We start from the raw sequence: 27,019 nt of genomic DNA on the forward strand, positions 1-27,019 counted from the left end.
GATGACAGTGGTCCTATGGCATTTTGAATGACAGGGGCCATGAAGCATTGTGATGACAAGAGTCATGGAGATTTGTGATGACAGGAGGCATGGAGCTTTGTGATTTCACAGGCATGTAGCATTTTAGACAAGGGTCATGGAGCATTGTGATGATAAGGGCATGGAGCATTGTGATGACAATGGCATGTAGCATTGCAATGACAAAGGTCATGGAGCATTGTGATGACAGGGGTTATGGAGCATTGTGATGACAAGGGCGTGGAGCATTGTGATGACAGTGGTCATGGAACATTGTGATGATAAGGGCATCGAGCCGAGTTAGGGACAGTCTAGCGGCCTTGGGACTAAATTCAGTGCCTGAATTAGGCACAGCATAAGGTCTTTAGTTAGCATAAGAGGTAGGACATTAGCTCGGGACAGGGTTAGGCTAAAGGCTTGGAATCGTGTCAGGAAATGACCTAAGGATAGTGTGAAGACCTTTGTTACTGAGACCCTCAGGGACTTATTCAGAAGCAGTGTTAGGGCTTCAGGTAAGGACAGCATCAGGGCCTGACTTAAGAAGAGCGACAGGGTCTGAGTGAGGCCTAATGTCAGGCCCTTAGCTGGGGACACTGTCAGGGAATGACTTAGGAGCAGCATCAGTGCCTTTGTTGGATCAGCTTTAGGTTCTTAGTTAAAGACATGACCGGAGCCCTAGTTAGTCACAGCGTCAAGGCCTCAGTTAGGGAAAGCTTCAGGGTCTGAGTTACAGACAGCCTCAGGTCTTCACTTAAAGACAGCGACAGGGCTTTCTTAGGGACAGTGTCAGGACCTTGGTTAGAAATGAGTCAGGATATTAACTCAGGAGAGTGTCAGGATTTTAGTTATTGCTGGCAGCAGGGCCTATATTAAGGACAGATTCCGGGCCTTTGTTAGATTCAGTGTCATGGACTTAGTTAGGAGTAGTCAGGGCCTCAGTTAGGGAGAGCATTAGGATTTCAGTTAGCATAAGATGCAGGAGATCATCTCGGGACAGAGTCAGGTTCCAGGCCAGAGATAGTGAAAGGAAATGACCAAGGGATAACGAGAAGACCTTAGTTATTGAGAGCATCAGGGCCTTAGTTAGCAGCAGCGTGAGTGCTTTAATCAGGACCAGTGCCAGGGCTTGATGTATGGACAGCATCAGAGCCTAACTAAGGTACAGCAACAGGGCCTAAGTGAGGCCTATCTTTAGGGCCTGAGTAAGGGACAGTATCAGGGCATGACTTAGGAGCAGCAGAAAGGCCTCTGTAGGATCAGCATTAGGGTCTTCGTTAAAGCTATTATCAGGGCCTCCGTTAGGGATAGCCTCAAGGCCTCACTTAGGGACAGCGTCAGGGCTTACTTTGGGAAAGTTTCAGGACCTTGGGAAGACATGGGTCAGGCTATTAGCTCAGGAGAATATCAGGTGTTCAGATATTGACGGCAGCAGGGCCTTAGTTAGAGGCAGTGTCAGGGCCTAAGTTAGGACTAGCATCAGAGCCTTTGTTAGGTACAGTGTCAGTGACTGAGTTAGGTGTAGTGTCAGAGCCTTAGTTAGGGACAGTGTCAGGGCCTGCATTAGGACGAGCCTCCAGGCCTCATTTAGGGACAGGTTCACGGCCTCGGACCTAAATTCAGGGCCTCATTTAGGGACAGAATCAGGGATTTAGCTAGCATAAGGGGATCTACAGCTGAAAGCAACCTGAACACCACCACAAGCAGATGCAGAAGTGAACCATGCACGCTCCTATGAAGGAATATTCCACAGCAGTTGAGTACATTTTGTTTAAAATTATTAACACTCTAAAAATTATGTTTTGAAGAAAACTATATTCAGAAGATGAAAGAATCTCGTTCTAAAGAATCTCTTTAGCTAATCTCGACATTAGCTAAAGAGAAGGTTAGGTTAAGGTCTAGGGAGAGTGTCAGGAAATGACCTAGGGATAGTGTCAAGACCTTAGTTACTTAGCACATCAGGACCTAATTTAGGAGCAGTGAGTGTCAGGGCTTCGGGTAGGAACAGCGTCAGAGCCTGACTTCGGGAGTGGGACAGGGCATGAGTGAGGCCTAGCGTCAGGGCCTTAGCTAGAGACAGTGTCAGGGCATGACTTAGGAGCAGCATAAGAGCCACGGTAGGATCAGCCTCAGGGGCTATGTTAAAGACATTATCAGGGCCTCTGTTAGGGACAGCCTCAAGGCCTCACTTAGAGACAGCATCAGGGCTTCCTTAGGGACAGTTTCAGGACCTTGGTAAGAGATGGGTCAAGAAATTAGCTCAGGATAGTGTCAGGACTTTAGATATTGACGGCAGCAGGGCCTTAGTTAGGGACACTGTCAGGCCCTGAATTAGGACGAACATCGAGGCCTTAGGTACGGACAGGGTCACAGCCTCGAGAGTAATTTTAGGCCCTTAGTTAAGGACAGCAGCAGGGCTGTATTTAGCATAAGTGGCACGACATTTGCTAGGGACAGGGTCAGGTTATGGTCTAGGCAGAGTGTCAGGAAAGGACCTAAGCATAGTGTCAAAACCTAAGTTCCTGAGAGTATCAGATCCTTATTTAGAACCAGTGTCAGGGCTTCAGGTAGGGACAGCATCAGAGCCTGACTTAGGGAGAGCGACAGGGCCTGAGTGAGGCCTAGCATCAGGCCCTTAGCTGAGGACACTGTCAGGGCATGACTTAGGAACAGAATCAGCGCCTCTGTTGGATCAGCCTTAGCGTCTTTGTTACAGATATGATCAGGGCCTGACTTAGTCACAGCTTCAAGGCCTCAGTTAGGGAAAGCTTCAGGGCCTGAGGTAGGGACAGCCTCAGTTCTTAACATAGGGACAGCGACAGGGCTTTCTTAGGGACAGTGTCAGGACCTGGGTTAGAAATATGTCAGGATATTAACTCAGGCTAGTGTCCAGGTTTTAGTTATTGCTGACAGCAGGGCCTATATTAGGGGCAAATTCTGAGCCTTACTTAGAGACAGTGTCAGGGCCTGAGTTAGGACTAGCATCAGAGCCCTTGTAAAGTACAGTGTCAGGGACTGAGTTAGGTGTAGTGTCAGGACTTTAGTTTGGGACAGTGTCAGCACCTCAGTTAGGATGAGCCTCCAACCTCAGTTAGGGACAGGATGAGGGCTTCGGGACTAATTTCAGGCTCCTAGTTAGAGACAGCATCAGGGATTTAGTTAGCATAAGAGGCTCGACAATAGCTAAAGACAAGTTTAGGTTAAGATCTAGGGATAGTGTCAGGAAATGACCTAGGGATAGTGTCAAGACCATAGCTAATTAGAGCATCAGTGCCTAATTTAGGCCCAGTGTCAGGGCTTCAGGTAGGGACAGAGTCTGAGCCTGACATAGGGAGAGCGACAGGGCCTGAGTGATGCCTAGAGTCAGGGCCTTAGCTATGGACAGCGTCAGGGCATGACATAAGATCAACATAAGGGTCTCTGTAAGATCAGCATTAGAGTTTAGTTAAAGACATTATCAGGACCTCTGTGAGGGACAGCCTCAGGGCCTCACTTAGGGACAGTGTCAGGGCTAACTTTGGGAGAGTTTCAGGACCTTGGTAAGACATGGGTCAGGATATTAGCTCAGGATAATGTCAGGACTTTGGATATTGATGGTAGCAGCGCCTACGTTAGGGAAAGTTTCAAGGCGTTAGTTAGGAGTAGCGGGCCTCTGATAGGTCCAGTGTCAGATCCTCAGTTAGCAATAGTGTTAGGGCCTTAGTTAGGGACAGTGTCAGGGCCGGATGTAGGGCGAGCATCTAGGCCTTAGTTCGGGACAGTTTCATGGTCTTGGGACTAAATGCAGTGCCTGAGGTAGGCACAGCCTAAGGGCTTCAGTTAGCATAAGAGGCAGGACATTAGCTAGTGACCGTGTCAGTTTAACATCTAGGGATAGTGTCAGGAAATGACCTAAGGATAGTGTGAAGACCTTTGTTACGGAGACTCTCAGGGCCTTATTCAGAACCAGGGTTAGGGCTTCAGGTAGGGACAGCATCAGAGCCTGACTTAGGGAGAGTGTTAGGGTCTGAGTGAGGCCTAGCCTCAGACACTTAGTGGGGGACACTATCGGGGCATGATTTAGGAGAAGCATCACGGCCTCTGTTGGATCAGCCTTAGGGTCTTAGTTAAAGACATGATCAGGGTCTGAGTTAGTCACAGCATCAAGGCTTGAGTTAGTTAGGGAAAGCTTCAGGGCCTCACTTAGGGACACCGTCAGGGCTGACTTTGGGACAGTTTCAGGACCTTGGAAAGACATAGGTCAGGATATTAGCTCAGGATAATGTCAGGACTTTTGATAGTGATGGCAGCAGGGCCTTAGTTACAGACGGTTTCATGGCCTGAGTTAGGCCTAGCATCAGAGACTTTGTTAGGTACAGTGTAAGGGACTGAGTTAGGAGTAGTGTCAGGGCCTTGCTTAGGGACAGTGTCAGGGTCTGAGTTAGGTGTACTGTCTGAGACCTAGTTAGGGACAGTGCTAGGGCCTGAGTTACGATTCGTGTCAAGGCCTTATTTAGGACCAGTTTCAGGGCCTTAGTTTGGACTAGCATCAGAGCCATTGTTAGGAATCGTATGAGGGCCTGAGTTAGGCATACTATCAGGGCCTTAGTTAGGGACAGTTTTAGGGCCTGAGTTAGGATTAGTGTCAAGGCCTTACTTAGGACCAATTTTAGGGCTTTAGTTTGGACTAGCAACAAAGCCTTTGTTAGGTATCATGTCGGGGCCTCAGTTAGGTGTAGTGTCAGGGCCATTGTTAGGGACAGTATCAGGGCCTGACTTAGGAGAAGTTCAGGGCCTTAGCCAGGGAAAGTGTCAGGGCCTTAGTTAGGGACATTATCAGGGCCTGAATTAGCAGCAGTGTCAAAAGTCCTCAGTGAGGAGAGTAAGGAGGAAGTCAGGACTCAGGCCCTGACACTGTTCTTAAATAAGGCCCTGACATTACCTGTAACACAGGTCCTGATCTGATTCCTATCATAGGCGCTGATGTTGGACTTAACTAAGGCCCTGACACTGGTCCTAACTAAAGCTGTGACACTACTCTTAACTCAGGCCCTGACACTGTCCCTAACAAAGCCTCTGACACTACTCCTAAATCAGGCACTGACACTGTCCCTAACTAAGGCCCTGACATACACCTAATTCAGGACCTGACACTGTCTCTAACTAAGGCCCTGATACTACTCCAAACTCAGCACTGACACTGTCACTAACTAAGGCCCTGACACTATTCATAGCTCACGCCCTAACACAACTCCTAAATCATGCCCTGACAATGTCCCTAACTAAGGCCCTGACACTATTCCTAACTCAGGCACTGACACAATACTTAAGGAAGGCCCTGACATTACTCCTAACTCAGGCCCTGAAAAGGTGCCTAACTAAGGCCGACACAACTCCTAACTCAGGCACTAACACTGTCCCTAAATAAGGCCCTGAAACTATTCCTAACTGAGGCGCTGATACAATACCTAACGAAGGCACTGATGCTACTCCTAACTAAGGCCCTGACACTACTCCTATCTCAAGCAATGACACTGTCCCTAACTTAGGCCCTGACTCTACTCCTGACTCAGGCACTGACACTGGCCCTAACTTAGGCCCTGACACTACTCCCAACTCAGGCACTGACGCTGTCCCTAACTAAGGCTCTGACACTACTCCCAACACAGGCATTGACACTGTCCCTAACTAAGGCCCTCCCATTACTACTTACTTAGGCACTGACACGCTACCTAACTAAGGCCCTGAGACTACTTCTACCTCAGACCCTGACACTGTCCCTAACGAAGGGCCTGATACTACTCCCAACACAGGCACTGACACTCTCCCTAACTAAGGCCTTGACACTACTTTTAACTCATGCCCTGATGCTGTCCCCAAAAAAGACCCTGAGACTATTCCCAACTCAGGCACTGACACTCTCCCTAACTAAGACCCTGACACTACTCCCATCTCAGCCACTGACACTGTCCCTAATGCCCTGACACTACTCCCAACTCAGGCACTGACACTGTCCCTAACTAGGCCCTGACACTACTCCCAACTCAGGCACTGAAACTGTCCCTAACTAAGGCCCTGACATAAATCCCAACTCCGGCACTGACACTTTCTCTAACTAAGGCCCTGAAACTACTCACAACTCAGGCCCTGACACTGTTCCTAACTACCGGTCTCAGACTACTCCTAACTTAGGCCCTGACACTATTCCTAACACAGTCACTGACACTGTCCCTAACTAAGGTCCTGAGACTATTCCTAACTCAGACCCTGACACTGTCCATAACTTAGGCCATGTCACTACTCCCAACTCAGGCACTGACGCTGTTCCTAAGTAAGGGTCTGACACTACTCCAAACTGAGACACTGACGCTCTTCCAAATTAAGGCCTTGACACTACTCTTAACTCAGGCCCTGACACTGTCCATAATAAAGACCCTGACAAAAATCCCAACTTAGGCACTGACAATGTCCGTAACTAAGGCCCTGACACTATTCCCATCTCAGCCACTGACACTGTCCCTACCTATGACCCTGACACTACTCCCAACGCAAGCACTGGCGCTGTCCCTAACTAAGGCACTGGCACTACTCCCAACTCGCCCTGGCGCTGTCCCTAATGAAGGCTCTGACACTACTCCCTATTCAGGCAATGACAGTGTCCCGAACTGAGGCAATGATACTACTCCCAACTCAAGCACTAAGGCTCTGGATCATTGTGATGACAAGCGCCATGGAGCACTGTGATGACAAGGGCCAAGGAGAATTGTGATGACGTGTCCTGGAGCGTTGTGGTGACAAGGGCCATGGAGCATTTTGATGACAGGGGTCATGGGGCATTGTGATGAAAGTGTTCATGGAGCATTGTGATAAAAGTGGTCATGTAGCATTGTGATGAAAAGTGCTATGGAGCATTGGGATGACAGGGGTCATGGAGCATTGTGATGACAAATGCGTGGAGATTTGTGATGACGAGGACCATGGAGCATTGAGATTATAAGGATCATGCAGCATTGTGATGACAGGGGCCATGGAGCATTTTAATGACAAGGGACATGGAGCATTGTGATGACAGAGGTCATGGAGCATTGTGGTGACCAGCGGCATGGAGCATTGTGAAGAAAGGGGTACTGTAACATTGTGATGAAAGGGTCAAGGAGCATTTTGATTACAAGGATCATGGAGCATTGTGATGACAAGGGCCATGGAGCATTGTGATGACAGGGCTCATGTGACATTATGATGACAGTGGTCCTGGAACAATGTGATGAACGTTGTCATGGAGCACTGTGATTACAGGGGTCCTGGAGAATTGTGATGACAAAGGCCAGGGAACATTGTGATGACAGGGGTCATGGAGCATTGTGATGAAAACGGACCTGGAGCATTGTGATGGAAGGGGTCATGGCTCATTGTGATGACAGGGGGCCTGGAACATTGTGATGACAGGGGTCACGGGGCATTGTGATGACAAGGGCCATGGCACATTTTGATGACAGTGGTCCTATGGCATTTTGAATGACAGGGGCCATGAAGCATTGTGATGACAAGAGTCATGGAGATTTGTGATGACAGGAGGCATGGAGCTTTGTGATTTCACAGGCATGTAGCATTTTAGACAAGGGTCATGGAGCATTGTGATGATAAGGGCATGGAGCATTGTGATGACAATGGCATGTAGCATTGCAATGACAAAGGTCATGGAGCATTGTGATGACAGGGGTTATGGAGCATTGTGATGACAAGGGCGTGGAGCATTGTGATGACAGTGGTCATGGAACATTGTGATGATAAGGGCATCGAGCCGAGTTAGGGACAGTCTAGCGGCCTTGGGACTAAATTCAGTGCCTGAATTAGGCACAGCATAAGGTCTTTAGTTAGCATAAGAGGTAGGACATTAGCTCGGGACAGGGTTAGGGTAAAGGCTTGGAATCGTTTCAGGAAATGACCTAAGGATAGTGTGAAGACCTTTGTTACTGAGACCCTCAGGGACTTATTCAGAAGCAGTGTTAGGGCTTCAGGTAAGGACAGCATCAGGGCCTGACTTAAGAAGAGCGACAGGGTCTGAGTGAGGCCTAATGTCAGGCCCTTAGCTGGGGACACTGTCAGGGAATGACTTAGGAGCAGCATCAGTGCCTTTGTTGGATCAGCTTTAGGTTCTTAGTTAAAGACATGACCGGAGCCCTAGTTAGTCACAGCGTCAAGGCCTCAGTTAGGGAAAGCTTCAGGGTCTGAGTTACAGACAGCCTCAGGTCTTCACTTAAAGACAGCGACAGGGCTTTCTTAGGGACAGTGTCAGGACCTTGGTTAGAAATGAGTCAGGATATTAACTCAGGAGAGTGTCAGGATTTTAGTTATTGCTGGCAGCAGGGCCTATATTAAGGACAGATTCCGGGCCTTTGTTAGATTCAGTGTCATGGACTTAGTTAGGAGTAGTCAGGGCCTCAGTTAGGGAGAGCATTAGGATTTCAGTTAGCATAAGATGCAGGAGATCATCTCGGGACAGAGTCAGGTTCCAGGCCAGAGATAGTGAAAGGAAATGACCAAGGGATAACGAGAAGACCTTAGTTATTGAGAGCATCAGGGCCTTAGTTAGCAGCAGCGTGAGCGCTTTAATCAGGACCAGTGCCAGGGCTTGATGTATGGACAGCATCAGAGCCTAACTAAGGTACAGCAACAGGGCCTAAGTGAGGCCTATCTTTAGGGCCTGAGTAAGGGACAGTATCAGGGCATGACTTAGGAGCAGCAGAAAGGCCTCTGTAGGATCAGCATTAGGGTCTTCGTTAAAGCTATTATCAGGGCCTCCGTTAGGGATAGCCTCAAGGCCTCACTTAGGGACAGCATCAGGGCTTACTTTGGGACAGTTTCAGGACCTTGGTAAGACATGGGTCAGGCTATTAGCTCAGGAGAATATCAGGTGTTCAGATATTGACGGCAGCAGGGCCTTAGTTAGAGGCAGTGTCAGGGCCTAAGTTAGGACTAGCATCAGAGCCTTTGTTAGGTACAGTGTCAGTGACTGAGTTAGGTGTAGTGTCAGAGCCTTAGTTAGGGACAGTGTCAGGGCCTGCATTAGGACGAGCCTCCAGGCCTCATTTAGGGACAGGTTCACGGCCTCGGACCTAAATTCAGGGCCTCATTTAGGGACAGAATCAGGGATTTAGCTAGCATAAGGGGATCTACGGCTGAAAGCAACCTGAACACCACCACAAGCAGATGCAGAAGTGAACCATGCACGCTCCTATGAAGGAATATTCCACAGCAGTTGAGTACATTTTGTTTAAAATTATTAACACTCTAAAAATTATGTTTTGAAGAAAACTATATTCAGAAGATGAAAGAATCTCGTTCTAAAGAATCTCTTTAGCTAATCTCGACATTAGCTAAAGAGAAGGTTAGGTTAAGGTCTAGGGAGAGTGTCAGGAAATGACCTAGGGATAGTGTCAAGACCTTAGTTACTTAGCACATCAGGACCTAATTTAGGAGCAGTGAGTGTCAGGGCTTCGGGTAGGAACAGCGTCAGAGCCTGACTTCGGGAGTGGGACAGGGCATGAGTGAGGCCTAGCGTCAGGGCCTTAGCTAGAGACAGTGTCAGGGCATGACTTAGGAGCAGCATAAGAGCCACGGTAGGATCAGCCTCAGGGGCTATGTTAAAGACATTATCAGGGCCTCTGTTAGGGACAGCCTCAAGGCCTCACTTAGAGACAGCATCAGGGCTTCCTTAGGGACAGTTTCAGGACCTTGGTAAGAGATGGGTCAAGAAATTAGCTCAGGATAGTGTCAGGACTTTAGATATTGACGGCAGCAGGGCCTTAGTTAGGGACACTGTCAGGCCCTGAATTAGGACGAACATCGAGGCCTTAGGTACGGACAGGGTCACAGCCTCGAGAGTAATTTTAGGCCCTTAGTTAAGGACAGCAGCAGGGCTGTATTTAGCATAAGTGGCACGACATTTGCTAGGGACAGGGTCAGGTTATGGTCTAGGCAGAGTGTCAGGAAAGGACCTAAGCATAGTGTCAAAACCTAAGTTCCTGAGAGTATCAGATCCTTATTTAGAACCAGTGTCAGGGCTTCAGGTAGGGACAGCATCAGAGCCTGACTTAGGGAGAGCGACAGGGCCTGAGTGAGGCCTAGCATCAGGCCCTTAGCTGAGGACACTGTCAGGGCATGACTTAGGAACAGAATCAGCGCCTCTGTTGGATCAGCCTTAGCGTCTTTGTTACAGATATGATCAGGGCCTGACTTAGTCACAGCTTCAAGGCCTCAGTTAGGGAAAGCTTCAGGGCCTGAGGTAGGGACAGCCTCAGTTCTTAACATAGGGACAGCGACAGGGCTTTCTTAGGGACAGTGTCAGGACCTGGGTTAGAAATATGTCAGGATATTAACTCAGGCTAGTGTCCAGGTTTTAGTTATTGCTGACAGCAGGGCCTATATTAGGGGCAAATTCTGAGCCTTACTTAGAGACAGTGTCAGGGCCTGAGTTAGGACTAGCATCAGAGCCCTTGTAAAGTACAGTGTCAGGGACTGAGTTAGGTGTAGTGTCAGGACTTTAGTTTGGGACAGTGTCAGCACCTCAGTTAGGATGAGCCTCCAACCTCAGTTAGGGACAGGATGAGGGCTTCGGGACTAATTTCAGGCTCCTAGTTAGAGACAGCATCAGGGATTTAGTTAGCATAAGAGGCTCGACAATAGCTAAAGACAAGTTTAGGTTAAGATCTAGGGATAGTGTCAGGAAATGACCTAGGGATAGTGTCAAGACCATAGCTAATTAGAGCATCAGTGCCTAATTTAGGCCCAGTGTCAGGGCTTCAGGTAGGGACAGAGTCTGAGCCTGACATAGGGAGAGCGACAGGGCCTGAGTGATGCCTAGAGTCAGGGCCTTAGCTATGGACAGCGTCAGGGCATGACATAAGATCAACATAAGGGTCTCTGTAAGATCAGCATTAGAGTTTAGTTAAAGACATTATCAGGACCTCTGTGAGGGACAGCCTCAGGGCCTCACTTAGGGACAGTGTCAGGGCTAACTTTGGGAGAGTTTCAGGACCTTGGTAAGACATGGGTCAGGATATTAGCTCAGGATAATGTCAGGACTTTAGATATTGATGGTAGCAGCGCCTACGTTAGGGAAAGTTTCAAGGCGTTAGTTAGGAGTAGCGGGCCTCTGATAGGTCCAGTGTCAGATCCTCAGTTAGCAATAGTGTTAGGGCCTTAGTTAGGGACAGTGTCAGGGCCGGATGTAGGGCGAGCATCTAGGCCTTAGTTCGGGACAGTTTCATGGTCTTGGGACTAAATGCAGTGCCTGAGGTAGGCACAGCCTAAGGGCTTCAGTTAGCATAAGAGGCAGGACATTAGCTAGTGACCGTGTCAGTTTAACATCTAGGGATAGTGTCAGGAAATGACCTAAGGATAGTGTGAAGACCTTTGTTACGGAGACTCTCAGGGCCTTATTCAGAACCAGGGTTAGGGCTTCAGGTAGGGACAGCATCAGAGCCTGACTTAGGGAGAGTGTTAGGGTCTGAGTGAGGCCTAGCCTCAGACACTTAGTGGGGGACACTATCGGGGCATGATTTAGGAGAAGCATCACGGCCTCTGTTGGATCAGCCTTAGGGTCTTAGTTAAAGACATGATCAGGGTCTGAGTTAGTCACAGCATCAAGGCTTGAGTTAGTTAGGGAAAGCTTCAGGGCCTCACTTAGGGACAGCGTCAGGGCTGACTTTGGGACAGTTTCAGGACCTTGGAAAGACATAGGTCAGGATATTAGCTCAGGATAATGTCAGGACTTTTGATAGTGATGGCAGCAGGGCCTTAGTTACAGACGGTTTCATGGCCTGAGTTAGGCCTAGCATCAGAGACTTTGTTAGGTACAGTGTAAGGGACTGAGTTAGGAGTAGTGTCAGGGCCTTGCTTAGGGACAGTGTCAGGGTCTGAGTTAGGTGTACTGTCTGAGACCTAGTTAGGGACAGTGCTAGGGCCTGAGTTACGATTCGTGTCAAGGCCTTATTTAGGACCAGTTTCAGGGCCTTAGTTTGGACTAGCATCAGAGCCATTGTTAGGAATCGTATGAGGGCCTGAGTTAGGCATACTATCAGGGCCTTAGTTAGGGACAGTTTTAGGGCCTGAGTTAGGATTAGTGTCAAGGCCTTACTTAGGACCAATTTTAGGGCTTTAGTTTGGACTAGCAACAAAGCCTTTGTTAGGTATCATGTCGGGGCCTCAGTTAGGTGTAGTGTCAGGGCCATTGTTAGGGACAGTATCAGGGCCTGACTTAGGAGAAGTTCAGGGCCTTAGCCAGGGAAAGTGTCAGGGCCTTAGTTAGGGACATTATCAGGGCCTGAATTAGCAGCAGTGTCAAAAGTCCTCAGTGAGGAGAGTAAGGAGGAAGTCAGGACTCAGGCCCTGACACTGTTCTTAAATAAGGCCCTGACATTACCTGTAACACAGGTCCTGATCTGATTCCTATCATAGGCGCTGATGTTGGACTTAACTAAGGCCCTGACACTGGTCCTAACTAAAGCTGTGACACTACTCTTAACTCAGGCCCTGACACTGTCCCTAACAAAGCCTCTGACACTACTCCTAAATCAGGCACTGACACTGTCCCTAACTAAGGCCCTGACATACACCTAATTCAGGACCTGACACTGTCTCTAACTAAGGCCCTGATACTACTCCAAACTCAGCACTGACACTGTCACTAACTAAGGCCCTGACACTATTCATAGCTCACGCCCTAACACAACTCCTAAATCATGCCCTGACAATGTCCCTAACTAAGGCCCTGACACTATTCCTAACTCAGGCACTGACACAATACTTAAGGAAGGCCCTGACATTACTCCTAACTCAGGCCCTGAAAAGGTGCCTAACTAAGGCCGACACAACTCCTAACTCAGGCACTAACACTGTCCCTAAATAAGGCCCTGAAACTATTCCTAACTGAGGCGCTGATACAATACCTAACGAAGGCACTGATGCTACTCCTAACTAAGGCCCTGACACTACTCCTATCTCAAGCAATGACACTGTCCCTAACTTAGGCCCTGACTCTACTCCTGACTCAGGCACTGACACTGGCCCTAACTTAGGCCCTGACACTACTCCCAACTCAGGCACTGACGCTGTCCCTAACTAAGGCTCTGACACTACTCCCAACACAGGCATTGACACTGTCCCTAACTAAGGCCCTCCCATTACTACTTACTTAGGCACTGACACGCTACCTAACTAAGGCCCTGAGACTACTTCTACCTCAGACCCTGACACTGTCCCTAACGAAGGGCCTGATACTACTCCCAACACAGGCACTGACACTCTCCCTAACTAAGGCCTTGACACTACTTTTAACTCATGCCCTGATGCTGTCCCCAAAAAAGACCCTGAGACTATTCCCAACTCAGGCACTGACACTCTCCCTAACTAAGACCCTGACACTACTCCCATCTCAGCCACTGACACTGTCCCTAATGCCCTGACACTACTCCCAACTCAGGCACTGACACTGTCCCTAACTAGGCCCTGACACTACTCCCAACTCAGGCACTGAAACTGTCCCTAACTAAGGCCCTGACATAAATCCCAACTCCGGCACTGACACTTTCTCTAACTAAGGCCCTGAAACTACTCACAACTCAGGCCCTGACACTGTTCCTAACTACCGGTCTCAGACTACTCCTAACTTAGGCCCTGACACTATTCCTAACACAGTCACTGACACTGTCCCTAACTAAGGTCCTGAGACTATTCCTAACTCAGACCCTGACACTGTCCATAACTTAGGCCATGTCACTACTCCCAACTCAGGCACTGACGCTGTTCCTAAGTAAGGGTCTGACACTACTCCAAACTGAGACACTGACACTCTTCCAAATTAAGGCCTTGACACTACTCTTAACTCAGGCCCTGACACTGTCCATAATAAAGACCCTGACAAAAATCCCAACTTAGGCACTGACAATGTCCGTAACTAAGGCCCTGACACTATTCCCATCTCAGCCACTGACACTGTCCCTACCTATGACCCTGACACTACTCCCAACGCAAGCACTGGCGCTGTCCCTAACTAAGGCACTGGCACTACTCCCAACTCGCCCTGGCGCTGTCCCTAATGAAGGCTCTGACACTACTCCCTATTCAGGCAATGACAGTGTCCCGAACTGAGGCAATGATACTACTCCCAACTCAAGCACTAAGGCTCTGGATCATTGTGATGACAAGCGCCATGGAGCACTGTGATGACAAGGGCCAAGGAGAATTGTGATGACGTGTCCTGGAGCGTTGTGGTGACAAGGGCCATGGAGCATTTTGATGACAGGGGTCATGGGGCATTGTGATGAAAGTGGTCATGGAGCATTGTGATGAAAGTGGTCATGGAACACTGTGATAAAAGTGGTCATGTAGCATTGTGATGAAAAGTGCTATGGAGCATTGGGATGACAGGGGTCATGGAGCATTGTGATGACAAATGCGTGGAGATTTGTGATGACGAGGACCATGGAGCATTGAGATTATAAGGATCATGCAGCATTGTGATGACAGGGGCCATGGAGCATTTTAATGACAAGGGACATGGAGCATTGTGATGACAGAGGTCATGGAGCATTGTGGTGACCAGCGGCATGGAGCATTGTGAAGAAAGGGGTACTGTAACATTGTGATGAAAGGGTCAAGGAGCATTTTGATTACAAGGATCATGGAGCATTGTGATGACAAGGGCCATGGAGCATTGTGATGACAGGGCTCATGTGACATTATGATGACAGTGGTCCTGGAACAATGTGATGAACGTTGTCATGGAGCACTGTGATTACAGGGGTCATGGAGAATTGTGATGACAAAGGCCAGGGAACATTGTGATGACAGGGGTCATGGAGCATTGTGATGAAAACGGACCTGGAGCATTGTGATGGAAGGGGTCATGGCTCATTGTGATGACAGGGGGCCTGGAACATTGTGATGACAGGGGTCACGGGGCATTGTGATGACAAGGGCCATGGCACATTTTGATGACAGTGGTCCTATGGCATTTTGAATGACAGGGGCCATGAAGCATTGTGATGACAAGAGTCATGGAGGTTTGTGATGACAGGAGGCATGGAGCTTTGTGATTTCACAGGCATGTAGCATTTTAGACAAGGGTCATGGAGCATTGTGATGATAAGGGCATGGAGCATTGTGATGACAATGGCATGTAGCATTGCAATGACAAAGGTCATGGAGCATTGTGATGACAGGGGTTATGGAGCATTGTGATGACAAGGGCGTGGAGCATTGTGATGACAGTGGTCATGGAACATTGTGATGATAAGGGCATCGAGCCGAGTTAGGGACAGTCTAGCGGCCTTGGGACTAAATTCAGTGCCTGAATTAGGCACAGCATAAGGTCTTTAGTTAGCATAAGAGGTAGGACATTAGCTCGGGACAGGGTTAGGGTAAAGGCTTGGAATCGTTTCAGGAAATGACCTAAGGATAGTGTGAAGACCTTTGTTACTGAGACCCTCAGGGACTTATTCAGAAGCAGTGTTAGGGCTTCAGGTAAGGACAGCATCAGGGCCTGACTTAAGAAGAGCGACAGGGTCTGAGTGAGGCCTAATGTCAGGCCCTTAGCTGGGGACACTGTCAGGGAATGACTTAGGAGCAGCATCAGTGCCTTTGTTGGATCAGCTTTAGGTTCTTAGTTAAAGACATGACCGGAGCCCTAGTTAGTCACAGCGTCAAGGCCTCAGTTAGGGAAAGCTTCAGGGTCTGAGTTACAGACAGCCTCAGGTCTTCACTTAAAGACAGCGACAGGGCTTTCTTAGGGACAGTGTCAGGACCTTGGTTAGAAATGAGTCAGGATATTAACTCAGGAGAGTGTCAGGATTTTAGTTATTGCTGGCAGCAGGGCCTATATTAAGGACAGATTCCGGGCCTTTGTTAGATTCAGTGTCATGGACTTAGTTAGGAGTAGTCAGGGCCTCAGTTAGGGAGAGCATTAGGATTTCAGTTAGCATAAGATGCAGGAGATCATCTCGGGACAGAGTCAGGTTCCAGGCCAGAGATAGTGAAAGGAAATGACCAAGGGATAACGAGAAGACCTTAGTTATTGAGAGCATCAGGGCCTTAGTTAGCAGCAGCGTGAGCGCTTTAATCAGGACCAGTGCCAGGGCTTGATGTATGGACAGCATCAGAGCCTAACTAAGGTACAGCAACAGGGCCTAAGTGAGGCCTATCTTTAGGGCCTGAGTAAGGGACAGTATCAGGGCATGACTTAGGAGCAGCAGAAAGGCCTCTGTAGGATCAGCATTAGGGTCTTCGTTAAAGCTATTATCAGGGCCTCCGTTAGGGATAGCCTCAAGGCCTCACTTAGGGACAGCATCAGGGCTTACTTTGGGACAGTTTCAGGACCTTGGTAAGACATGGGTCAGGCTATTAGCTCAGGAGAATATCAGGTGTTCAGATATTGACGGCAGCAGGGCCTTAGTTAGAGGCAGTGTCAGGGCCTAAGTTAGGACTAGCATCAGAGCCTTTGTTAGGTACAGTGTCAGTGACTGAGTTAGGTGTAGTGTCAGAGCCTTAGTTAGGGACAGTGTCAGGGCCTGCATTAGGACGAGCCTCCAGGCCTCATTTAGGGACAGGTTCACGGCCTCGGACCTAAATTCAGGGCCTCATTTAGGGACAGAATCAGGGATTTAGCTAGCATAAGGGGATCTACGGCTGAAAGCAACCTGAACACCACCACAAGCAGATGCAGAAGTGAACCATGCACGCTCCTATGAAGGAATATTCCACAGCAGTTGAGTACATTTTGTTTAAAATTATTAACACTCTAAAAATTATGTTTTGAAGAAAACTATATTCAGAAGATGAAAGAATCTCGTTCTAAAGAATCTCTTTAGCTAATCTCGACATTAGCTAAAGAGAAGGTTAGGTTAAGGTCTAGGGAGAGTGTCAGGAAATGACCTAGGGATAGTGTCAAGACCTTAGTTACTTAGCACATCAGGACCTAATTTAGGAGCAGTGAGTGTCAGGGCTTCGGGTAGGAACAGCGTCAGAGCCTGACTTCGGGAGTGGGACAGGGCATGAGTGAGGCCTAGCGTCAGGGCCTTAGCTAGAGACAGTGTCAGGGCATGACTTAGGAGCAGCATAAGAGCCACGGTAGGATCAGCCTCAGGGGCTATGTTAAAGACATTATCAGGGCCTCTGTTAGGGACAGCCTCAAGGCCTCACTTAGAGACAGCATCAGGGCTTCCTTAGGGACAGTTTCAGGACCTTGGTAAGAGATGGGTCAAGAAATTAGCTCAGGATAGTGTCAGGACTTTAGATATTGACGGCAGCAGGGCCTTAGTTAGGGACACTGTCAGGCCCTGAATTAGGACGAACATCGAGGCCTTAGGTACGGACAGGGTCACAGCCTCGAGAGTAATTTTAGGCCCTTAGTTAAGGACAGCAGCAGGGCTGTATTTAGCATAAGTGGCACGACATTTGCTAGGGACAGGGTCAGGTTATGGTCTAGGCAGAGTGTCAGGAAAGGACCTAAGCATAGTGTCAAAACCTAAGTTCCTGAGAGTATCAGATCCTTATTTAGAACCAGTGTCAGGGCTTCAGGTAGGGACAGCATCAGAGCCTGACTTAGGGAGAGCGACAGGGCCTGAGTGAGGCCTAGCATCAGGCCCTTAGCTGAGGACACTGTCAGGGCATGACTTAGGAACAGAATCAGCGCCTCTGTTGGATCAGCCTTAGCGTCTTTGTTACAGATATGATCAGGGCCTGACTTAGTCACAGCTTCAAGGCCTCAGTTAGGGAAAGCTTCAGGGCCTGAGGTAGGGACAGCCTCAGTTCTTAACATAGGGACAGCGACAGGGCTTTCTTAGGGACAGTGTCAGGACCTGGGTTAGAAATATGTCAGGATATTAACTCAGGCTAGTGTCCAGGTTTTAGTTATTGCTGACAGCAGGGCCTATATTAGGGGCAAATTCTGAGCCTTACTTAGAGACAGTGTCAGGGCCTGAGTTAGGACTAGCATCAGAGCCCTTGTAAAGTACAGTGTCAGGGACTGAGTTAGGTGTAGTGTCAGGACTTTAGTTTGGGACAGTGTCAGCACCTCAGTTAGGATGAGCCTCCAACCTCAGTTAGGGACAGGATGAGGGCTTCGGGACTAATTTCAGGCTCCTAGTTAGAGACAGCATCAGGGATTTAGTTAGCATAAGAGGCTCGACAATAGCTAAAGACAAGTTTAGGTTAAGATCTAGGGATAGTGTCAGGAAATGACCTAGGGATAGTGTCAAGACCATAGCTAATTAGAGCATCAGTGCCTAATTTAGGCCCAGTGTCAGGGCTTCAGGTAGGGACAGAGTCTGAGCCTGACATAGGGAGAGCGACAGGGCCTGAGTGATGCCTAGAGTCAGGGCCTTAGCTATGGACAGCGTCAGGGCATGACATAAGATCAACATAAGGGTCTCTGTAAGATCAGCATTAGAGTTTAGTTAAAGACATTATCAGGACCTCTGTGAGGGACAGCCTCAGGGCCTCACTTAGGGACAGTGTCAGGGCTAACTTTGGGAGAGTTTCAGGACCTTGGTAAGACATGGGTCAGGATATTAGCTCAGGATAATGTCAGGACTTTAGATATTGATGGTAGCAGCGCCTACGTTAGGGAAAGTTTCAAGGCGTTAGTTAGGAGTAGCGGGCCTCTGATAGGTCCAGTGTCAGATCCTCAGTTAGCAATAGTGTTAGGGCCTTAGTTAGGGACAGTGTCAGGGCCGGATGTAGGGCGAGCATCTAGGCCTTAGTTCGGGACAGTTTCATGGTCTTGGGACTAAATGCAGTGCCTGAGGTAGGCACAGCCTAAGGGCTTCAGTTAGCATAAGAGGCAGGACATTAGCTAGTGACCGTGTCAGTTTAACATCTAGGGATAGTGTCAGGAAATGACCTAAGGATAGTGTGAAGACCTTTGTTACGGAGACTCTCAGGGCCTTATTCAGAACCAGGGTTAGGGCTTCAGGTAGGGACAGCATCAGAGCCTGACTTAGGGAGAGTGTTAGGGTCTGAGTGAGGCCTAGCCTCAGACACTTAGTGGGGGACACTATCGGGGCATGATTTAGGAGAAGCATCACGGCCTCTGTTGGATCAGCCTTAGGGTCTTAGTTAAAGACATGATCAGGGTCTGAGTTAGTCACAGCATCAAGGCTTGAGTTAGTTAGGGAAAGCTTCAGGGCCTCACTTAGGGACAGCGTCAGGGCTGACTTTGGGACAGTTTCAGGACCTTGGAAAGACATAGGTCAGGATATTAGCTCAGGATAATGTCAGGACTTTTGATAGTGATGGCAGCAGGGCCTTAGTTACAGACGGTTTCATGGCCTGAGTTAGGCCTAGCATCAGAGACTTTGTTAGGTACAGTGTAAGGGACTGAGTTAGGAGTAGTGTCAGGGCCTTGCTTAGGGACAGTGTCAGGGTCTGAGTTAGGTGTACTGTCTGAGACCTAGTTAGGGACAGTGCTAGGGCCTGAGTTACGATTCGTGTCAAGGCCTTATTTAGGACCAGTTTCAGGGCCTTAGTTTGGACTAGCATCAGAGCCATTGTTAGGAATCGTATGAGGGCCTGAGTTAGGCATACTATCAGGGCCTTAGTTAGGGACAGTTTTAGGGCCTGAGTTAGGATTAGTGTCAAGGCCTTACTTAGGACCAATTTTAGGGCTTTAGTTTGGACTAGCAACAAAGCCTTTGTTAGGTATCATGTCGGGGCCTCAGTTAGGTGTAGTGTCAGGGCCATTGTTAGGGACAGTATCAGGGCCTGACTTAGGAGAAGTTCAGGGCCTTAGCCAGGGAAAGTGTCAGGGCCTTAGTTAGGGACATTATCAGGGCCTGAATTAGCAGCAGTGTCAAAAGTCCTCAGTGAGGAGAGTAAGGAGGAAGTCAGGACTCAGGCCCTGACACTGTTCTTAAATAAGGCCCTGACATTACCTGTAACACAGGTCCTGATCTGATTCCTATCATAGGCGCTGATGTTGGACTTAACTAAGGCCCTGACACTGGTCCTAACTAAAGCTGTGACACTACTCTTAACTCAGGCCCTGACACTGTCCCTAACAAAGCCTCTGACACTACTCCTAAATCAGGCACTGACACTGTCCCTAACTAAGGCCCTGACATACACCTAATTCAGGACCTGACACTGTCTCTAACTAAGGCCCTGATACTACTCCAAACTCAGCACTGACACTGTCACTAACTAAGGCCCTGACACTATTCATAGCTCACGCCCTAACACAACTCCTAAATCATGCCCTGACAATGTCCCTAACTAAGGCCCTGACACTATTCCTAACTCAGGCACTGACACAATACTTAAGGAAGGCCCTGACATTACTCCTAACTCAGGCCCTGAAAAGGTGCCTAACTAAGGCCGACACAACTCCTAACTCAGGCACTAACACTGTCCCTAAATAAGGCCCTGAAACTATTCCTAACTGAGGCGCTGATACAATACCTAACGAAGGCACTGATGCTACTCCTAACTAAGGCCCTGACACTACTCCTATCTCAAGCAATGACACTGTCCCTAACTTAGGCCCTGACTCTACTCCTGACTCAGGCACTGACACTGGCCCTAACTTAGGCCCTGACACTACTCCCAACTCAGGCACTGACGCTGTCCCTAACTAAGGCTCTGACACTACTCCCAACACAGGCATTGACACTGTCCCTAACTAAGGCCCTCCCATTACTACTTACTTAGGCACTGACACGCTACCTAACTAAGGCCCTGAGACTACTTCTACCTCAGACCCTGACACTGTCCCTAACGAAGGGCCTGATACTACTCCCAACACAGGCACTGACACTCTCCCTAACTAAGGCCTTGACACTACTTTTAACTCATGCCCTGATGCTGTCCCCAAAAAAGACCCTGAGACTATTCCCAACTCAGGCACTGACACTCTCCCTAACTAAGACCCTGACACTACTCCCATCTCAGCCACTGACACTGTCCCTAATGCCCTGACACTACTCCCAACTCAGGCACTGACACTGTCCCTAACTAGGCCCTGACACTACTCCCAACTCAGGCACTGAAACTGTCCCTAACTAAGGCCCTGACATAAATCCCAACTCCGGCACTGACACTTTCTCTAACTAAGGCCCTGAAACTACTCACAACTCAGGCCCTGACACTGTTCCTAACTACCGGTCTCAGACTACTCCTAACTTAGGCCCTGACACTATTCCTAACACAGTCACTGACACTGTCCCTAACTAAGGTCCTGAGACTATTCCTAACTCAGACCCTGACACTGTCCATAACTTAGGCCATGTCACTACTCCCAACTCAGGCACTGACGCTGTTCCTAAGTAAGGGTCTGACACTACTCCAAACTGAGACACTGACGCTCTTCCAAATTAAGGCCTTGACACTACTCTTAACTCAGGCCCTGACACTGTCCATAATAAAGACCCTGACAAAAATCCCAACTTAGGCACTGACAATGTCCGTAACTAAGGCCCTGACACTATTCCCATCTCAGCCACTGACACTGTCCCTACCTATGACCCTGACACTACTCCCAACGCAAGCACTGGCGCTGTCCCTAACTAAGGCACTGGCACTACTCCCAACTCGCCCTGGCGCTGTCCCTAATGAAGGCTCTGACACTACTCCCTATTCAGGCAATGACAGTGTCCCGAACTGAGGCAATGATACTACTCCCAACTCAAGCACTAAGGCTCTGGATCATTGTGATGACAAGCGCCATGGAGCACTGTGATGACAAGGGCCAAGGAGAATTGTGATGACGTGTCCTGGAGCGTTGTGGTGACAAGGGCCATGGAGCATTTTGATGACAGGGGTCATGGGGCATTGTGATGAAAGTGTTCATGGAGCATTGTGATAAAAGTGGTCATGTAGCATTGTGATGAAAAGTGCTATGGAGCATTGGGATGACAGGGGTCATGGAGCATTGTGATGACAAATGCGTGGAGATTTGTGATGACGAGGACCATGGAGCATTGAGATTATAAGGATCATGCAGCATTGTGATGACAGGGGCCATGGAGCATTTTAATGACAAGGGACATGGAGCATTGTGATGACAGAGGTCATGGAGCATTGTGGTGACCAGCGGCATGGAGCATTGTGAAGAAAGGGGTACTGTAACATTGTGATGAAAGGGTCAAGGAGCATTTTGATTACAAGGATCATGGAGCATTGTGATGACAAGGGCCATGGAGCATTGTGATGACAGGGCTCATGTGACATTATGATGACAGTGGTCCTGGAACAATGTGATGAACGTTGTCATGGAGCACTGTGATTACAGGGGTCATGGAGAATTGTGATGACAAAGGCCAGGGAACATTGTGATGACAGGGGTCATGGAGCATTGTGATGAAAACGGACCTGGAGCATTGTGATGGAAGGGGTCATGGCTCATTGTGATGACAGGGGGCCTGGAACATTGTGATGACAGGGGTCACGGGGCATTGTGATGACAAGGGCCATGGCACATTTTGATGACAGTGGTCCTATGGCATTTTGAATGACAGGGGCCATGAAGCATTGTGATGACAAGAGTCATGGAGGTTTGTGATGACAGGAGGCATGGAGCTTTGTGATTTCACAGGCATGTAGCATTTTAGACAAGGGTCATGGAGCATTGTGATGATAAGGGCATGGAGCATTGTGATGACAATGGCATGTAGCATTGCAATGACAAAGGTCATGGAGCATTGTGATGACAGGGGTTATGGAGCATTGTGATGACAAGGGCGTGGAGCATTGTGATGACAGTGGTCATGGAACATTGTGATGATAAGGGCATCGAGCCGAGTTAGGGACAGTCTAGCGGCCTTGGGACTAAATTCAGTGCCTGAATTAGGCACAGCATAAGGTCTTTAGTTAGCATAAGAGGTAGGACATTAGCTCGGGACAGGGTTAGGCTAAAGGCTTGGAATCGTGTCAGGAAATGACCTAAGGATAGTGTGAAGACCTTTGTTACTGAGACCCTCAGGGACTTATTCAGAAGCAGTGTTAGGGCTTCAGGTAAGGACAGCATCAGGGCCTGACTTAAGAAGAGCGACAGGGTCTGAGTGAGGCCTAATGTCAGGCCCTTAGCTGGGGACACTGTCAGGGAATGACTTAGGAGCAGCATCAGTGCCTTTGTTGGATCAGCTTTAGGTTCTTAGTTAAAGACATGACCGGAGCCCTAGTTAGTCACAGCGTCAAGGCCTCAGTTAGGGAAAGCTTCAGGGTCTGAGTTACAGACAGCCTCAGGTCTTCACTTAAAGACAGCGACAGGGCTTTCTTAGGGACAGTGTCAGGACCTTGGTTAGAAATGAGTCAGGATATTAACTCAGGAGAGTGTCAGGATTTTAGTTATTGCTGGCAGCAGGGCCTATATTAAGGACAGATTCCGGGCCTTTGTTAGATTCAGTGTCATGGACTTAGTTAGGAGTAGTCAGGGCCTCAGTTAGGGAGAGCATTAGGATTTCAGTTAGCATAAGATGCAGGAGATCATCTCGGGACAGAGTCAGGTTCCAGGCCAGAGATAGTGAAAGGAAATGACCAAGGGATAACGAGAAGACCTTAGTTATTGAGAGCATCAGGGCCTTAGTTAGCAGCAGCGTGAGCGCCTTAATCAGGACCAGCGCCAGGGCTTGATGTATGGACAGCATCAGAGCCTAACTAAGGTACAGCAACAGGGCCTAAGTGAGGCCTATCTTTAGGGCCTGAGTAAGGGACAGTATCAGGGCATGACTTAGGAGCAGCATAAAGGCCTCTGTAGGATCAGCATTAGGGTCTTCGTTAAAGCTATTATCAGGGCCTCCGTTAGGGATAGCCTCAAGGCCTCACTTAGGGACAGCGTCAGGGCTTACTTTGGGAAAGTTTCAGGACCTTGGGAAGACATGGGTCAGGCTATTAGCTCAGGAGAATATCAGGTGTTCAGATATTGACGGCAGCAGGGCCTTAGTTAGAGGCAGTGTCAGGGCCTAAGTTAGGACTAGCATCAGAGCCTTTGTTAGGTACAGTGACAGTGACTGAGCTAGGTGTAGTGTCAGAGCCTTAGTTAGGGACAGTGTCAGGGCCTGCATTAGGACGAGCCTCCAGGCCTCAGTGAGGGACAGGTTCACGGCCTCGGACCTAAATTCAGGGCCTCATTTAGGGACAGAATCAGGGATTTAGCTAGCATAAGGGGATCTACAGCTGAAAGCAACCTGAACACCACCACAAGCAGATGCAGAAGTGAACCATGCACGCTCCTATGAAGGAATATTCCACAGCAGTTGAGTACATTTTGTTTAAAGTTAGTAACACTCTAAAAATTATGTTTTGAAGAAAACTATATTCAGAAGATGAAAGAATCTCGTTCTAAAGAATCTCTTTAGCTAATCTCGACATTAGCTAAAGAGAAGGTTAGGTTAAGGTCTAGGGACAGTGTCAGGAAATGACCTAGGGATAGTGTCAAGACCTTAGTTACTTAGCACATCAGGACCTAATTTAGGAGCAGTGAGTGTCAGGGCTTCGGGTAGGAAGAGCGTCAGAGCCTGACTTAGGGAGTGGGACAGGGCCTGAGTGAGGCCTAGCGTCAGGGCCTTAGCTAGAGACAGTGTCAGGGCATGACTTAGGAGCAACATAAGAGCCACGGTAGGATCAGCCTCAGGGGCTATGTTAAAGATATTCTCAGGGCCTCTGTTAGGGACAGCCTCAAGGCCTCACTTAGAGACAGCATCAGGGCTTCCTTAGGGACAGTTTCAGGACCTTGGTAAGAGATGGGTCAGGAAATTAGCTCAGGATAGTGTCAGGACTTTAGATATTGACGGCAGCAGGGCCTTAGTTAGGGACAGTGTCAGGCCCTGAATTAGGACGAACATCGAGGCCTTAGGTACGGACAGGGTCACAGCCTCGAGAGTAATTTTAGGCCCTTAGTTAAGGACAGCAGCAGGGCTGTAGTTAGCATAAGAGGCACGACATTTGCTAGGGACAGGGTCAGGTTATGGTCTAGGGATAGTGTCAGGAAAGGACCTAAGCATAGTGTCAAAACCTTAGTTACTGAGAGTATCAGATCCTTATTTAGAACCAGTGTCAGGGCTTCAGGTAGGGACAGCATCAGAGCCTGACTTAGGGAGAGCGACAGGGCCTGAGTGAGGCCTAGCGTCAGGCCCTTAGCTGAGGACACTGTCAGGGCATGACTTAGGAACAGAATCAGCGCCTCTGTTGGATCAGCCTTAGCGTCTTTGTTACAGATATGATCAGGGCCTGACTTAGTCACAGCTTCAAGGCCTCAGTTAGGGAAAGCTTCAGGGCCTGAGTTAGGGACAGCCTCAGTTCTTAACATAGGGACAGCGACAGGGCTTTCTTAGGGACAGTGTCAGGACCTTGGTTAGAAATATGTCAGGATATTAACTCAGGCTAGTGTCCAGTTTTTAGTTATTGCTGACAGCAGGGCCTATCTTAGGGACAAATTCTGAGCCTTACTTAGAGACAGTGTCAGGGCCTGAGTTAGGACTAGCATCAGAGCCCTTGTAAAGTACAGTGTCAGGGACTGAGTTAGGTGTAGTGTCAGGGCTTTAGTTAGGGACAGTGTCAGCGCCTCAGTTAGGATGAGCCTGCAACCTCAGTTAGGGACAGGTTGACGGCCTCGGGCCTAATTTCAGGCTCTTAGTTAGAGACAGCATCAGGGATTTAGTTAGCATAAGAGGCTCGACAATAGCTAAAGACAAGTTTAGGTTAAGATCTAGGGATAGTGTCAGGAAATGACCTAGGGATACTGTCAAGACCATAGCTAATTAGAGCATCAGTGCCTAATTTAGGCCCAGCGTCAGGGCTTCAGGTAGGGACAGAGTCTTAGCCTGACTTAGGGAGAGCGACAGGGCCTGAGTGATGCCTAGAGTCAGGGCCTTAGCTACGGACAGCGTCAGGGCATGACATAGGATCAACATAAGGGTCTCTGTAAGATCAGCATTAGAGTTTAGTTAAAGACATTATCAGGACCTCTGTGAGGGACAGCCTCAGGGCCTCACTTAGGGACAGTGTCAGGGCTAACTTTGGGAGAGTTTCAGGACCTTGGTAAGACATGGGTCAGGATATTAGCTCAGGATAATGTCAGGACTTTAGATATTGATGGTAGCAGCGCCTACGTTAGGGAAAGTTTCAAGGCGATTAGTGTCAAGGCCTTATTTAGGACCAATTTTAGGGCTTTAGTTTGGACCAGCAACAAAGCCTTTGTTAAGTATCATGTCGGGGCCTAATTTAGGTGTAGTGTCAGGGCCTTAGTTAGGGACATTATCAGGGCCTGAATTAGCAGTAGTGTCAAAAGTCCTCATTGAGGAGAGTAAGGAGTAAGTCAGGACTCAGGCCCTGACACTGTTCTTAAATAAGGCCCTGACATTACCTGTAACACAGGTCCTGATCTGATTCCTATCATAGGCGCTGATGTTGGACTTAACTAAGGCCCTGACACTGGTCCTAACTAAAGCTGTGACACTACTCTTAACTCAGGCCCTGACACTGTCCCAACAAAGCCTCTGACACTACTCCTAAATCAGCCACTGACACTGTCCCTAACTAAGGCCCTGACATACACCTAACTCAGGCCCTGACACTGTCTCTAACTAAGGCCCTGATACTACTCCAAACTCAGCACTGACACTGTCACTAACTAAGGCCCTGACACTATTCATAGCTCACGCCCTAACACAACTCCTAAATCATGCCCTGACAATGTCCCTAACTAACGCCCTGACACTATTCCTAACTCAGGCGCCGACACAATACTTAAGGAAGGCCCTGACATTACTCCTAACTCAGGCCCTGAAAAGGTCCCTAACTAAGGCCGACACAACTCCTAACTCAGGCACTAACACTGTCCTAAATAAGGCCCTGAAACTATTCCCAACTGAGGCGCTGATACAATACCTAACGAAGGCACTGATGCTACTCCTAACTAAGGCCCTGACACTACTCCTATCTCAAGCAATGACACTGTCCCTAACTTAGACCTTGACTCTACTCCTGACTCAGGCACTGACACTGGCCCTAACTTAGGCCCTGACACTACTCC

The 27,019-nt window shown here is 48.6% G+C and overlaps 1 long non-coding RNA gene across 1 annotated transcript; it reads right to left on the reverse strand.

Annotated features, from left to right (window-relative positions):
• Positions 1–19,973: 19,973 nt before the first annotated feature.
• On the reverse strand, positions 19,974–26,656 carry LOC309653485. Its single transcript, XR_014259215.1, has 2 exons — positions 26,543–26,656; positions 19,974–20,118 (listed from the first exon to the last, which is right to left on the reverse strand). It is a non-coding gene; the product is annotated as an uncharacterized lncRNA (long non-coding RNA).
• Between the last annotated feature and the right edge of the window lie 363 nt (positions 26,657–27,019).

The sequence above is a fragment of the Balaenoptera physalus genome, assembly GCF_965194825.1.
Source record: "Balaenoptera physalus genome assembly, contig: HAP1_SCAFFOLD_317, whole genome shotgun sequence".
Taxonomy (NCBI): domain Eukaryota; kingdom Metazoa; phylum Chordata; class Mammalia; order Artiodactyla; family Balaenopteridae; genus Balaenoptera; species Balaenoptera physalus.